This window comes from Salmo salar, unplaced genomic scaffold (genome assembly GCF_905237065.1).
Source record: "Salmo salar unplaced genomic scaffold, Ssal_v3.1, whole genome shotgun sequence".
In the NCBI taxonomy this organism is placed as follows: domain Eukaryota; kingdom Metazoa; phylum Chordata; class Actinopteri; order Salmoniformes; family Salmonidae; genus Salmo; species Salmo salar.
The window spans coordinates 25,937-41,345 of record NW_025549267.1 but is presented as its reverse complement, the minus strand read 5'-3'; the positions used below and the strand labels follow the sequence as shown (position 1 = coordinate 41,345).

The window sequence follows — 15,409 nt, the reverse complement described above, 5'->3', positions numbered from 1 at the left end:
TTTTGTCTTGTCCCATGTAAATATCATTTTTTTCCTCTTTTGTTTTTCATATTTATATCTTAATCTCACTTTCCTTCAACGGACTGAATATACTCTCCTGCAACCCTCCTCACCCAATGTGGTACGGATCTGCTATTTGTATTCTCTAGAACTGGAACCCCCATCAGAAGCTAGCCAGCTGACTTGCTACTAGTAGACAGTTAGCCACTGCTAGCCGTCTTCACCGTTACTCTTGTTCACCAGCAAGCCTCAGCTCGGTCAATACCTGCCAGTCTGCACAGCGCGATATCAACCCAGAGCATATCGGACTGCTTTTTCTCTACCACATCTCCGGATTCCTACCGCAAGCTGTGAACCTCTACACTGGATCATCGCAGCTAGCTAGCTGCTATCCGAGTGGCTACTCCTGGCTAACGTCGCTGTCCCGAAGCAAGCACCAGTTAGCCTTGAGCTAAGCTCGAGCTAGGCCCATCTCCCGGCTAGCCGAAGTGGTCCACCAGCCAATTCTTGCGCTACAATACCTATTTTGCCAATTGGCCTGGACCCTTTACTGCCGACACGAAGCCCCACCGATCCATCACGACTACAACCCTAAATCCGTAACCATGGGCACCCTCTTAGATATCATCCTGACCAACTTACCCTCTAAATACCCCTCTGCTGTCTTCAACAAGGATCTCAGTGATCTCTGCCTCATCGCCTGCATCCGTAATGGGTCCGCGGTCCAACGACCACCCCTCATCACTGTCAAACCAATATACACAGTCAGTTAGGAAAACTAAGGCTAGCTTTTTCAAACAGAAATTTGCATCATGTAGCACTAACTCCAAAAAGTTTTGGGACACTGTAAAGTCCATGGAGAATAAGAGCACCTCCTCCCAGCTGCCCACTGCACTGAGGCTAGGAAACACTCACCACGGATTAATCTACTATAATCGATAATTTCAATAAGCATTTGTCTACTGCTGGCCATGCTTTCCACCTAGCTACCCCTACCCCCAAATCCAGACGGCTGGTGTTCTGAAAGAGCTGCAAAATCTGGATCCCTACAAATCTGCCGGGCTAGACAATCTGGACCCTCTCTTTCTAAAATTATCTGCCGAAATTGTTGCAAGCCCGTTCAACATCTCTTTCGTATCGTTTGAGATCCCCCTCTTCAAAGGGGGATAAACTCTCGACCCAAACTGTTATAGACCTATATCCATCCTGCCCTGCCTTTCTAAAATCTTTGAAAGCCAAGTTATCAAACAGATCACCGACCATTTCGAATCCCACCGTACTTTCTCCACTGTGCAATCTGGTATCCGAGCTGGTCACGGGTGCACCTCAGCCACGGTCAAGGTCCTAAACGATATCATAACCTACATCGATAAAAGACAGTACTGTGCAGCCATCTTACTTCGACCTGGCCAAGGCTTTCGACTCTGTCAATCACCGCATTCTTATCGGCAGACTCAATTGCCTTGGTTTCTCAAATGACTGCCTCGCCTGGTTCACCAACTACTTCTCAGATAGAGTTCAGTGTGTCAAATCGAAGGGCCTGTTGTCCGGACCTCTATGGGGGTGCCACAGGGTTAAATTCTTGGGCTGACTCTTTTCTCTGTATATATCAATGATGTCGCTCTTGCTGCTGATGATTCTCTGATCCACCTCTACGCACACAACACCATTCTGTATACATCTGGCCCTTCTTCGGACACTGTCTTAACAAACCTCCAAACAAGCTTCAATGTCATACAACATTCCTTCCGTGGCCTCCAACTGCTTTTAAATGCTAGTAAAACTAAGTGCTGCCCGCACCTGCCTTCCCGACTAGCATCACTACTCTGGACGGTTCTGAATATGTGGACAACTACAAATACCTAGGTGTCTTGTTAGACTGTAAACTCTCCTTCCAGACTCATATTAAGCCTCTCCAATCCAAAATTAAATCTAGAATCAGCTTCCTATTTCACAACAAAGCCTCCTTCACTCATGCTGCCAAACATACCCTCATAAAACTGACTATCCTACCGATCCTTGACTTCAGTGATGTCATTTACAAAATAGCCTCCAACACTCTACTGTAGTTTATCACAGTTCCATCCGTTTAATTACTAAAGCCCCATATACTACCCAACACTGCGACCTGTATGCTCTCGTTGGCTGGCCCTCGCTTCATATTCATTGCCAAACTCACTGGCTCCAGGTCATCTATAAGTATATCCTAGGTAAAGCCCCACCTTATCTCAGCTCACTGGTCACCATATAGCAACGCCCACCCGTAGCACGTGCTCCAGCAGGTATATTTCACTGGACATCCCCAAAGCCACCACTTTTTTTGGCCGCCTTTCCTTCCAGTTCTCTGCTGCCAATGACTGGAACGAATTTCAAAAATCACTGAAGCTGGAGACCCATATCTCCCTCTCTAACTTTAAACATCAGCTGTCAGAGCAGCTTATCGATCACTGTACCTGTACACAGCCCATCCGTAAATAGCCCATCCAACTACCTCATCCCCATATTATTATTTATTTTGTTGCTCTTTTGCACCCCAGTATCTTTACTTGCACATCATCATCTGCACATCTATCACTCCAGTGTTTAATTGCTTACATTTTAATTATTTTTGCCTCTATGGCCTATTTATTGCCTTACCTCCCTACTCTTCTACTCTTCTACATTTGCACACACTGTACATAGATTTTTCTATTGTGTTATTGACTGTACGTTTGTTTATGTGTAACTCTGTGTTGTTTTTGTCACACTGCTTTGCTTTATCTTGGCCAGGTCACAGTTATAAATGAGAACTTGTTTTCAAATGGCCTACCTGGTTAAATAAAGGTGAAATTAAAAATAAAAATAAAGTAGGGGCTAGGGATCAACTGGCTTTAGAGGAAGTAGGGGCTAGGGACCAACCGGCTATAGAGGAAGTAGGGGCTAGGGACCAACCAGCTATAGAATAAGTAGGGGCTAGAGTCCAACCAGCTATAGAGGAAGTAGGGGCTAGGGACTAACCAGCTTTTGAGGTTAAATAAAGGTGAAATATAATTCAAATTTAAAATATATTTAAAAAAAATGTAATTATAAGGGAAAAATTATAACATTTGTTGAAGATGAATGAAAAATAAAACACCAATATAATAAAAATAAATAAATAAATAACCAAAATAAAATAATACCTCAGCTAGGGGTGGAATGGTAAACATGATAAACAGAGTTGTAGTTTATCAGTGTTGTGATGTGTAAATAAGTCTGTCTGTTTCTCTGTCTCTCTCTCTCTGTAGTGTTGACAGGAAGTTACTGCTGAGTTTCCTCCAGTGCTGTGCTGCCTCTCAGATCCAGCAGGGGGCACCATCACCACCACAAACAGCAGTATGGCTGCTCAGGTCTCTGCACTACAGGCTGGACTTCTCCTACTCCTCCTCTGTGGACCTGTCAGCTCAGGACCAGGAGAAGGCTCTGTGTCTGACCACTGACCACTGCAGGGACATCAGCTCTGTTCTGAAGCAGAACCAACACAGCACCCAGCTGGTCCAGAACCAGGTCCAGCTCATCCTAAGAGACTGTGAGGTGGAGGACAGAGCACTGAGAGAGCTGCTTCCCATCCTGCATATTGTCAAGCTGAGGTTAGACACACAAAGACAAACATTTGACCAACTAGTTTATCAGTAGGAGTTAGACCTACTCTGTGTCATAATGTTGTCTCTGCTTCTTGTCCTCTCAGCCCCAGCAAAGCTCTGCTACTTCAGCTGCTGGACCTTGTGTGTGAGGGGGATTGAAGAGGGGCTGCTGAGGCACACAGAGTCCCTGTGCAGAGCCCTGGATGGGGAGCTGGACCTCAGTGAGACCAGGCTGGACCAGAAGGCCTGTGGATCTCTGGCCCTGGTTCTGGAACACTCAGAGGGTCTGTCAGAACTGGACCTCAGCCACTGTCAACTCACAGACCACCACCTACAGCCCCTGATCACACACCTGCATAAAGTACAAGTCCTGGAGTGAGTGGCTTTCAGTGTGTGTGTGTGTGTGTGTGTGTGTGTGGATGTGTTTAACTATACTTTTGGGGACCAGAATAGAATAGTAAACAAACAAAAATTTGACCAACTGGGGACATTTTGTTGGTCCCCACAAGGTCAAATGCTATTTCTAGGGGGTTTAGGATTATTAAGGTTAGCATTAGTGTTAGAATTAGGATTAGGATCTATGGTTAGGATTAGGATCTAGGGTTAGGTTTTTATTTAAGGTACGGGTTAGGGTCTGAATTGTATGTCCCCACAAGGTTATTTGTACAAGACTGTGTGTATGTCACTACATGATAAATGTCCGATCTCTCCCTCTCTCCCTCTCTCTCTGTGTCTCTCGCTCGCTCGCTCCCTCTCCCCCTCTCTCTCTGTCTTTCTCTCTCTCCCTGTCTCTCCCTCTCTCTCTCGGTGTCTCTCTCTCGCTCTGTCCCTCTCTCTCTGTCTCTCTTGTAGCCTGAGTCACAATGACATCACTGATGCTCTGACTGACAGAATACTCCAACTGGTCTCTACCAACACTTCAATACACACCGTACGGTAAGGGTGTGTGTGACGGTGAGCAGAGCATGTGTGTGTGTGAGATCATATGGGTGTGTCTGTTGCTGAGGACAACTGTTGGAGGATAATAATAACAACATTCAAATAATAATAATAATGCTTTTTTTTCTCTACAGACTCTTCAACAACAGAATCATGAACAGAACCGCTTTCCTCACAGACAAGAGGTTTGAGATCTGATTAAACATCAGGTCTTGGTCCAGGAAGAGGAAGAGATGGCTGTTAGGTCTTAGTCCAGGAAGAGGAAGAGATGGCTGTTAGGTCTTAGTCCAGGAAGAGGAAGACATGGCTGTTAGGTCTTAGTCCAGTTAGAGGAAGACATGGCTGTTAGGTCTTAGTCCAGGAAGAGGAAGACATGGCTGTTAGGTCTTAGTCCAGGAAGAGGAAGAGGTGGCTGTTATGTCTTAGTCGAGGAAGAGGAAGAGGAAGAGATGGCTGTTAGGTCTTAGTCGAGGAAGGGGAAGAGGAAGAGATGGCTGTTATGTCTTAGTCCAGGAAGAGGAAGAGATGGCTGTTATGTCTTAGTCGAGGAAGAGGAAGAGGAAGAGATGGCTGTTAGGTCTTAGTCGAGGAAGAGGAAGAGGAAGAGATGGCTGTTAGGTCTTAGTCGAGGAAGGGGAAGAGGAAGAGATGGCTGTTATGTCTTAGTCCAGGAAGAGGAAGAGATGGCTGTTATGTCTTAGTCGAGGAAGAGGAAGAGGAAGAGATGGCTGTTAGGTCTTAGTCGAGGAAGAGGAAGAGATGGCTGTTAGGTCTTGGTCCAGGAAGAGGAAGAGATGGCTGTTAGGTCTTAGTCCAGGAAGAGGAAGAGGAAGAGATGGCTGTTAGGTCTTAGTCGAGGAAGAGGAAGAGGAAGAGATGGCTGTTAGGTCTTAGTCCAAATCAAAATAAAATGTTATTGGTCAGATACACATGGTTAGCAGATGTTATTGTGAGTGTAGTGAAATGCTTATGCTTCTAGATCCGCCAGTGCAGCAGTATCTAACAGGTAATATCTAACAACTCCACAACAAAACCTAATACACACAGTCTTATAAAGGAATGAGATGAGAATATATAAATATATAATATATGGATGAGCAGTGACAGAGCGGCTAAGATGCAATAGATAGTAAAGAATAGATAGTGAAGGATACAGTATATACATATGAGATGAGTAATGTGAGATATGTAAACATTCTTAAAGTGGCATTATTAAAGTGGCTAGTGTTCCATTTATTAACGTGGCCAATGATATCAAGTCTGTAGATAGGCAGCCACCTCTCTGTGCTAGTGGTGGCTGTTTAACAATCTGATGGCCTTGAGACAGAAGCTGTTTTTCAATTTTTCTGTCCCAGCTTTGATGCACCTGTACTGACCTCGCCTTCTGAGGTGAACAGGCAGTGGCTCGGTGGTTATTGTCCTTGATGATCTTTTTGCCTTCCTGTGACATCGGGTGTTGTAGGTGTCCTGGAGGGCAGATAGTTTGCCCCTGGTGATGCGTTGTGCAGACCGCACCACCCTCTGGAGAGCCCTGCGGTTGCGGGCAGTGCAGTTACCGTACCAGGCGTTGATACATCCCAACAGGATGCTCTCAATTGTGCATCTGTAAAAGTTAGTGAGGGTTTTAGGTGACAAGACATTTTTTTTCAGCCTCCTGAGGTTGAAGAGGTGCTTCTTCACCACACTGTCCATGTGCGTGGACCATTTCAGTTTGTCCGTGACATGTACACCGAGGAACTTAAAACTTTCCACCTTCTCTACTACTGTCCCGTCAATGTGGATGGGGGGGTGCTCCCTTTGCTGTTTCCTGAAGTCCATGATCATCTCTTTTGTTTTGTTGACATTGAGTGAGAGGTTACTTTCCTGACACCACACTCCGAGGGCCCTCACCTCCTCCCTGTAGCCTGTCTCGTCGTTGTTGGTAATCAACTGTAGTGTCGTCTGAAAACTTGATGATTGAGTTGGAGTGTGGTGCAAACTTGATGATTGCATGGCCACACAGTCGTGGGTGAACAGGAGAGGGCTGAGAACGCACCCTTTTGGAGATGTTGTTTCCTACCTTCACCACCTGGGGGGCGGCCCGTCAGGAAGTCCAGGACCCAGTCGTACAGGGCTGAGTCGAGACCCAGGGTCTCAAGCTTAATGATGAGTTTGGAGGGTACTATGGCAGAGGAATAGATGGTTGATAGGTCTTAGTCCTGACAGAGGAAAAGAAGATGGATGTTAGTTCTTAGTCCAGACAGAGGAAAAGAAGATGGATGTTAGGTCTTCGTCCAGACAGAGGAAGAGAAGATGGATGTTAGTTCTTAGTCCAGACAGAGGAAAAGAACATGAATGTTAGGTCTTCGTCCAGACAGAGGAAGAGAAGATGGATGTTAGGTCTTTGTCCAGACAGAGGAAGAGAACATGAATGTTAGGTCTTCTTCCAGACAGAGGAAGAGAAGATGGATGTTAGGTCTTCGTCCAGACAGAGGAAGAGAAGATGGATGTTAGGTCTTCGTCCAGACAGAGGAAGAGAAGAAGGATGTTGAACATGGACAGAGTAGTAGGCAAGGCCCAGTTCTGTAACATTGTAGTAACAGAGGAACATGGGTAGGAAGGCCCCAATCACTCTCTCTCTCATTCTCACACACTCATAGAAGGTTCAGTCTCACCCACACGTGGAACACAAAGAAGAATGAAGATTGAGAGAGAATTGACATTGATTAAAGAAAATAATAATAATAAGAAGAAATGAATTGGGAATTTATGAATATAATAATGAAAGGTTAAATATGTTAAATGTTGAAAGCCTGGGGAAACATATAGTGGGAGATATTAAAAGGTGATTCAAGTAATGCAGTGAAATGGTTCAGAATGTTTTAATGTTGGTTGCTTTAAGGTACGATGCTTGTAGACTGTGTTGGTTAGGTTTAAAGGACAAGGCCTTATGGTCTGTAGGAGGTTGGTAATGACATGTTATAATGATGAAATGGTATAATGTTGAAGGGTTTTAAAAATGTTGATTGTTTAGGAAGTAATGGGAAGAATAGGTTCGAGTGGGATTATAATTGAGAAGGGAATGTTAATGTTTAAAAATGAATGTTTAGAAATAAATGTTTTAAAAGTTAATGATAATGGAGTGTACTGAGGGTGCTATCTTGCTTTGGGAATCCCCCCGGTCAGAGCAGCCAGGAGGAGTCATCCTGTCTAGACGTCCTGCCTATGTGAGGAAAGATGGGGGTTAGTGGGTGCTGAAAGAGCACCTTTTGAGTGATGGCCACATTAGGTGCTAACCACTGAATGCATCATTGGAGCAGGTGTTAGCCACAATGAGTTAACAGAAAGGAAGATGGAGGGTATAAAGGAGGCATCATTCTGGAGAAGGGTACGACTCTCTATTAGCTTCAACAACCTGTGGACTGATGGAAGAAGATTTTTGCTGTAGCTTTTTAGCTTGAAATGTATTTTTAGTATACTCATATTTAGATATATATTATACTCATATTTAGATTTATATTATACTCATATTTAGATTTATATTATACTCATATTTAGATTTATAGCTTGAAATACATTCAGTTTTTTATTATTCTCATATTTAGATTTGTATTATTCTCAGTTAAAGTAAAATTCTAGGAGGGATCCTTAAGGTTTCCTCAATGATAGAAGTGTGTTAAAGTAGCTGGTAGAGTTTTTAGATGCCAACTGAGGGACTGATCATCCTGAGGGGGGAGATAAAAAACAGTATATAAAGTTGTAGAAGGTAAGAACCTGTTTTTCTATGTATTAATTACTGTGCTTCTCATAAAGTTGTAAAAATACAAAACATATTGTATTGGCAATAAGGGTATAGTTAAGGGCGTTGAAGGTGTCTATCAATTTAATTTACTGTTGATGTTGCTTATCATTGATTGGCGATGTTAATTTGTGATTGACTGATTGATCTGGAATATTTTATCCATGTTTCTGGAATGTTGAATAAAGTTGCTTTATTGTTCTGAAACCCTGTGTCATCAAAGAGTCATACAAGTTCATGTCGTTTTACTTTCAGTTTCTGAAATAGACTTAAATAATTGAGGATTTTTTGCATCTGGTTAGTTAGTCTAGAGGAGACCTGAGTAGCTGGTATAAATAAAATACAATTTGATTGGTCACATACACATATTTAGCAGATGTTATTGGAGGTGTAGCGAAATGCTTGACAGAGTCGTAAGAGGGGTGATTCTGGGCTAAACCAACCCAGTTTACAGGGGGCACCCCGTCATAGTGCTCTACAGCAGAAACTCGGTCCTGGATCATCCTGAAGAGGTGCAGGGTTTATAGAGTGAGGGCGAGGCAGCATAGGCATTAGGCTCTGAAGATAGCCCACTTTACTGTAAGGCCCTTACTGTTGAGTCTGAGGATAGCCCACTTTACTGTAAGGCCCTTACTGTTGAGTCTGAGGATAGCCCACTTTACTGTAAGGCCCTTACTGTTGAGTCTGAGGATAGCCCACTTTACTGTAAGGCCCTTACTGTTGAGTCTGAGGATAGCCCACTTTACTGTAAGACCCTTACTGTTGAGTCTGAGGATAGTTCACTTTACTGTAAGACCCTTACTGTTGAGTCTGAGGATAGCCCACTTTACTGTAAGACCCTTACTGTTGATTCTGAGGATAGCCCACTTTACTGTAAGACCCTTACTGTTGAGTCTGAGGATAGCCCAATTTACTGTAAGACCCTTACTGTTGAGTCTGAGGATAGCCCACTTTACTGTAAGGCCCATACTGTTGAGTCTGAAGCACAGTCCCTAGCTGTAGATTAGCTCAGTGGTAACGCATGAGCAGCAGATCTGTAGGGGTTAATGACAAGGAATTACTGGACTGCAATTGGGTACGCAGGGTAGAGTTGAGTGGTTAATCCTGCAGACAATTTGGGGCTCGTCTGGGATTGATTCGTGGGAATCAGGATTATCCTGGGAATATTTCGGGATATAGGAAATATCCAGAATAGTGGAGAACTCAGGAGATATTCTTATAACTTTGTGGAAGCTTTGTAGGTGATCTATTTAATTATTCATTATCCATGCTACATAACTACTAGTTAATAATGGATTATTGATTCATTTACCTTTATTAGATAATTCTCTTATCACACACTGAAACGTGCACTCATGGCTTCAGCAAAGAGAGAACTGGGGGACTGTCATCTGCAGCACCTTTATAACCTCTGACTGCATTCCCCATTAGTAAACAATGTTTTTCAAGAAATGTTGATTCTGTCTGAAATTGTGTTTATTTTGTCTGTGAACTTGAGTCATGTGTGGGGTCATGGAGGGAAGATTCTGCACATGCACAATAAAGTGTTAGTTTTGTCTGAGTTCAATCAGTAGCACACATCTCAACTTCTCATTGTGTGTGTGTGTGTGTGTGTGTGTGTGTGTGTGTGTGTGTGTGATTTTTGTGGTATGTAAATTATTTTATAACTGCCTGTTGAAAAATGACCATAAGACAATCTTTGTACCCTGGTGGTGTACAGCTTTCATGGAAATATGAACAAAGGTGATGTTTCACTTTTTGTAATGTTGGGGTCACTCTAGGAAAAGTCATCACATTTCACGTTGAAAAATATCATTTAGGGGGGTTTACTCTGCTGTTAAACAGAGCAGCGGGTCATTTTTTACCCTCAAGACAACACAAGGGTTAAATAGAGGGAGAGATGTCAGATGTATTTAAACATTACATTTGTGTTTGTCATATTGGTTTATGGGAGATGTTCATGGGCAGATCATTGTAGTTCAGATGGTACTGAAGTGAAGCTGCCTGATGGATGTCCAGCTGTTTATTTTCTATAAAGTGAAGTGAACTTATTCCTGTCTCCTGCCTGCATTATTCCCAACCCTATCCTGAGTGACTAAGAACCCATTTTTCCTCTTACAGTATCAAACATAGCAAACTACAATATTTGATCCAACATATTTGTGTTTAGTCCTTGACAGTGTCATCAACAAAACTGATTGAATGTTCAACCAACTATTTTTCTCCAGAGTCTGTGCGGCTTGTGGATGGAGCTGGTCTCTGCTCTGGGAGAGTGGAGGTGAAGTCCAATCATTCCTGGGCCTCAGTGTGTGAAGCTGACTTTGACCGGCAGGATGCAGAGGTAGTCTGTGGAGAGCTTGGCTGTGGGGCTCCTGCAGCTTTACAGGGGGGCCTCTATGGAGAAGGTGAGGGTCAGACCTGGGATAAAGAGTTCCAGTGTAAAGGCAAAGAGTCCCTTCTCCTGGACTGTGACACCTCAGACAGAGAAAACAACACCTGCCTACCTGGTAATGCTATTGGACTCACCTGCTCAGGTAAGAAACAGTTTGTCACTCAAACAATATTGTTTCTCACCTGGAGTGAAGAACATGAGAGACAATATAGGTGTGTTTTAGTGAGAAAATAGTAAGATTACTGTCTCTCTCTTTTCTTTTCTCAGAGCCTGATCGTGTGAGGCTGGTGGGAGGAGGCAGTCGCTGTGCTGGTGGAGTGGAGCGGTACGACCAGGGAGAGTGGAGGACTGTGGGAGCTGAAGACTGGGACAAGACCAGGACTAATGTAGCTGCAGTAGTGTGTAGACAGCTGGGTTGTGGCTCCACTGTTTCAGCACTACCTGGAAACACCACTAGAGGGAATAACATTATATGTTATGGATCTGAGCCTTCACTGAGGGATTGTTATAGAATGTATGATATCCTTCCTGGACTCACAGTGATATGCTCAGGTAATAACAAGATATTATAATTACATTCAACTTATTTCCTTCATTCATACAACTTCCTCTGCACCTCTCATGATGACTGTTTAGATTGTAAATCTGCTTTGCTAAATAGATCATTCATTCAAGTAGGAATCAAATACAACTTAAATATCCCAGAATGCTTTTGTATTTGAGTGTTATCTCAGTGACTGCCTCTACTCACTACCACTGTCACATGTCATGTTATAGTCATATCTATATGGGGAAAGTAGTTGAGGAGCTACGTTTTCTTTTCTCTCCTCTTGTTCCAGATGTCCTGCTTAAGCCTGATATCAACATATGTTGTCTCAGTGACTGTAGGCCCACTACTCATGTTGCCCTGTGAGGGAGGGTGGCTAGCACTGTTACATGCTGATGTTATTGTCATATCTATAGGAAACTAGTTGAAGAGGTTTTTGTTCTCTTTGATTGTTACAGATCTCCTGGTCCAGCCTGATATCTCCCTGACTGACTCAATGGGAGGGGGTCTCCAGGGGCCACCAGGGGCCCGAGGTGTTCAGGGACTACAGCTTCACCATCACCTGCTCCACTCAGCCACAGTACCCAGGGAGGCTCCTTCCTCCTCACGTTCACCGGCTCCAACAGAACCCAGGCCCAGCCAGCTATCAATCACTCTGCTGCCTTCCTCTTCCCTGCTGCAGATGACTCCCACCAAGGGAACTACAGATGTGTTTATGAGAATTATGTTTTCTCTCATAACTTCTCCTCTGAGAGTGAGCTCCTCACCCTCACCCATCACAGGTAACTGAACATGAACCAGACTTATAACTTTGTCATTGACAGTTTTCCCACAGATCTATCTGATGATGATCAGTCCCCTCATCAAAGGTGTTTCTGTTTGCAGCCTCTCCTCTGCCAGCCTTCATCATCAGACACGTTGTAGTGCTGCTGATCCTACTGACAGCCATCACCACCTCCTACTTGTACTACAAGGTAAAGACATTTACTCAGATGTTACAAGTCATTTAAACTAGAGGGAGAGGGTGAGGGGGGAGAGGGAGGGAGAGAGAATGGAGATACTAGAGAGTAAATGTCTGACTGTTGGTGCTGTGTCTCCCTAGCCCACCAGGAGGCAGAAGAGAGTGAACAGGGTGAGCAGCATGGATCTTTATGTCAATGCCATGGAGATGGTCTCTCTGAGCTCCAGAGCTGAAGCTGGACCGGGAGAGGAGAGAGCAGCCCAGGGGGATGGAGTAGGAGTAGAATGAACCTGATCCTACATGCTGATCTTAGGTCAGTTTTGTGTTTTAAATCGATGGTCAGCAGTGGACTGGTGTTTAAAATGTGGTGACAAACCTGAAGTGGTTCTAATTTTAATAATAAGTTCAGAATTAGTTAATCTTTCTAGAACCTTGGAAGAAATCTAAAAGGAGTGACTGCAACCACAATTATTCCTTTTAGTTCGATTTTACCACCAGAGAAACATGGGGTTCTGGGTAACATGGGGTTTGGGGTAACATGGGGTTTGGATAACATGGGGTTTTGGGAAACATGGGGTTTTGGATAACATGGGGTTTGGGTAACATGGGGTTTTGATTATTTTAAGAGAGTTGCTTAATTAAGTCTGGGTTTTGGGTAAGAATGTATTACTTCTTGATTTTGTCTACATGGGGTCTTTATCTTATTTAGTGTCACTTAGATTCTTGTATCTTATTTAGTGTCTCTTAGATTCTTTATCTTGATTTAGTGTCTCTTAGATTCTTTATCTTATTTAGTGTCACTTAGATTCTTTATCTTATTTAGTGTCTCTTAGATTCTTGTATCTTATTTAGTGTCTCTTAGATTCTTGGTATCTTATTTAGTGTCTCTTAGATTCTTTATCTTATTTAGTGTTCTTAGATTCTTTATCTTATTTAGTGTCTCTTAGATTCTTTATCTTATTTAGTGTCTCTTAGATTCTTTATCTTATTTGTGTCTTCGATTCTTTATCTTATTTAGTGTCTCTTAGATTCTTTATCTTATTTAGTGTCTCTTAGATTCTTTATCTTGAAGTGTTTCCATTATTAGTCCATGTATTATTATAATCATCTGTTCATTCTTTGTATTTAGATTTTTTTTTAAATAAAGGGGGTTGTTGTTGTTTACCTCTCACGTTATTGATTATAAATGTTATAATATTGATTATGATACAGATTGTTATGATGTTAGTAGTATATAGAACATGATGTAATTCTCTTATGATCTGTGTGTTACAGAGAATTTATACATTAGATTGTGTGGATATGTTCCAGATGAAGACCTGTTGTTCTCTAAACTGTCATGTAATCACTGAATGCTTTTAATAAACTCACAGGCTGTCAGTTTTGTGTGATTTCCCCTCCAGTTTTTTATTTCACGTGGTCAAGGGGTTATTGATCATTAGTGATACCATCAGTGACACCAGAAATCAGCTCAGCCCAGAGGTCCAGCTCAGCACCTTGACCCTAGTGACCTCTCCCCAGACAGACAGACAGACAGACAGACAGACAGACAGACAGACAGACAGACAGACAACAGACAGACAGACAGACAGACAGACAGACAGACAGACAGACAGACAGACAGACAGACAGACAGACAGACAGACAGACAGACAGACAGACAGACAGACAGACAGAGGCAGAATTCTGCATTTTCATATCACAATAACAGCTTTCTAATGCAACTGGAGGTGTTCTGAATATCAGTACACAGGACAACAACTCCCATTGTTAGAGACATAGACATGAGCATCTTGTCACTATATACAGATGACAACACGCATGACTAAAGACAGTGCAGTATGGGAACGATCTAAACAGGATGACTAAAGACAGTGCAGTATGGGGAACTATCTAAATAGGATGACTAAAGACAGTACAGTATGGGGGAACGATTTAAATAGGATGACTAAAGACAGTGCAGTATGGGGAACTATCTAAACAGGATGACTAAAGACAGTGCAGTATGGGGAACTATCTAAACAGGATGACTAAAGACAGTGCAGTATGGGAAACGATCTAAATAGGATGACTAAAGACAGTGCAGTATGGGGGAACTATCTAAATAGGATGACTAAAGACAGTGCAGTATGGGGAACTATCTAAATAGGATGACTAAAGACAGTACAGGATGGGGAACTATCTAAATAGGATGACTAAAGACAGTGCAGGATGGGGAACGATCTAAACAGGATGACTAAAGACAGTACAGGATGGATGGGGAACTATCTAAATAGGATGACTAAAGACAGTGCAGGATGGGGAACTATCTAAACAGGATGACTAAAGACAGTGCAGTATGGGGAACTATCTAAACAGGATGACTAAAGACAGTGCAGGATGGGGAACGATCTAAATAGGATGACTAAAGACAGTGCAGTATGGGGAACTATCTAAACAGGATGACTAAAGACAGTGCAGTATGGGGGAACTATCTAAATAGTATGACTAAAGACAGTGCAGTATGGGGAACTATCTAAATAGGATGACTAAAGTCATGCAGGATGGGGAACTATCTAAACAGGATGACTAAAGACAGTGCAGGACGGGGAACGATCTAAATAGGATGACTAAAGACAGTGCAGGATGGGGAACGATCTAAATAGGATGACCAAAGACAGTGCAGGACGGGGAACTATCTAAACAGGATGACTAAAGACAGTGCAGGATGGGGAACGATCTAAATAGGATGACTAAAGACAGTGCAGTATGGATGGGGAACGATCTAAATAGGATGACTAAAGACAGTGCAGTATGGGGAACTATCTAAACAGGATGACTAAAGACAGTGCAGTATGGGGAACGAATCTAAACAGGATGACTAAAGACAGTGCAGGACGGGGAACTATCTAAACAGGATGACTAAAGACAGTGCAGGACGGGGAACTATCTAAACAGGATGACTAAAGACAGTACAGGATGGATGGGAACGATCTAAATAGGATGACTAAAGACAGTGCAGTATGGGGAACTATCTAAACAGGATGACTAAAGACAGTGCAGGATGGGGAACTATCTAAACAGGATGACTAAAGACAGTGCAGGACGGGGAACGATCTAAATAGGATGACTAAAGACAGTGAGGATGGGGAACTATCTAAATAGGATGACTAAAGACAGTGCAGTATGGGGAACGATCTAAATAGGATGA

The 15,409-nt window shown here is 42.9% G+C and overlaps 1 long non-coding RNA gene across 1 annotated transcript; it reads left to right on the top strand.

Moving 5' to 3' along the window:
- The first annotated feature begins 7,722 nt into the window (after positions 1-7,722).
- On the top strand, positions 7,723-8,526 carry LOC123736098 (uncharacterized). Its single transcript, XR_006765937.1, has 2 exons — positions 7,723-7,793; positions 7,841-8,526. It is a non-coding gene; the product is annotated as an uncharacterized lncRNA (long non-coding RNA).
- Positions 8,527-15,409: the final 6,883 nt, after the last annotated feature.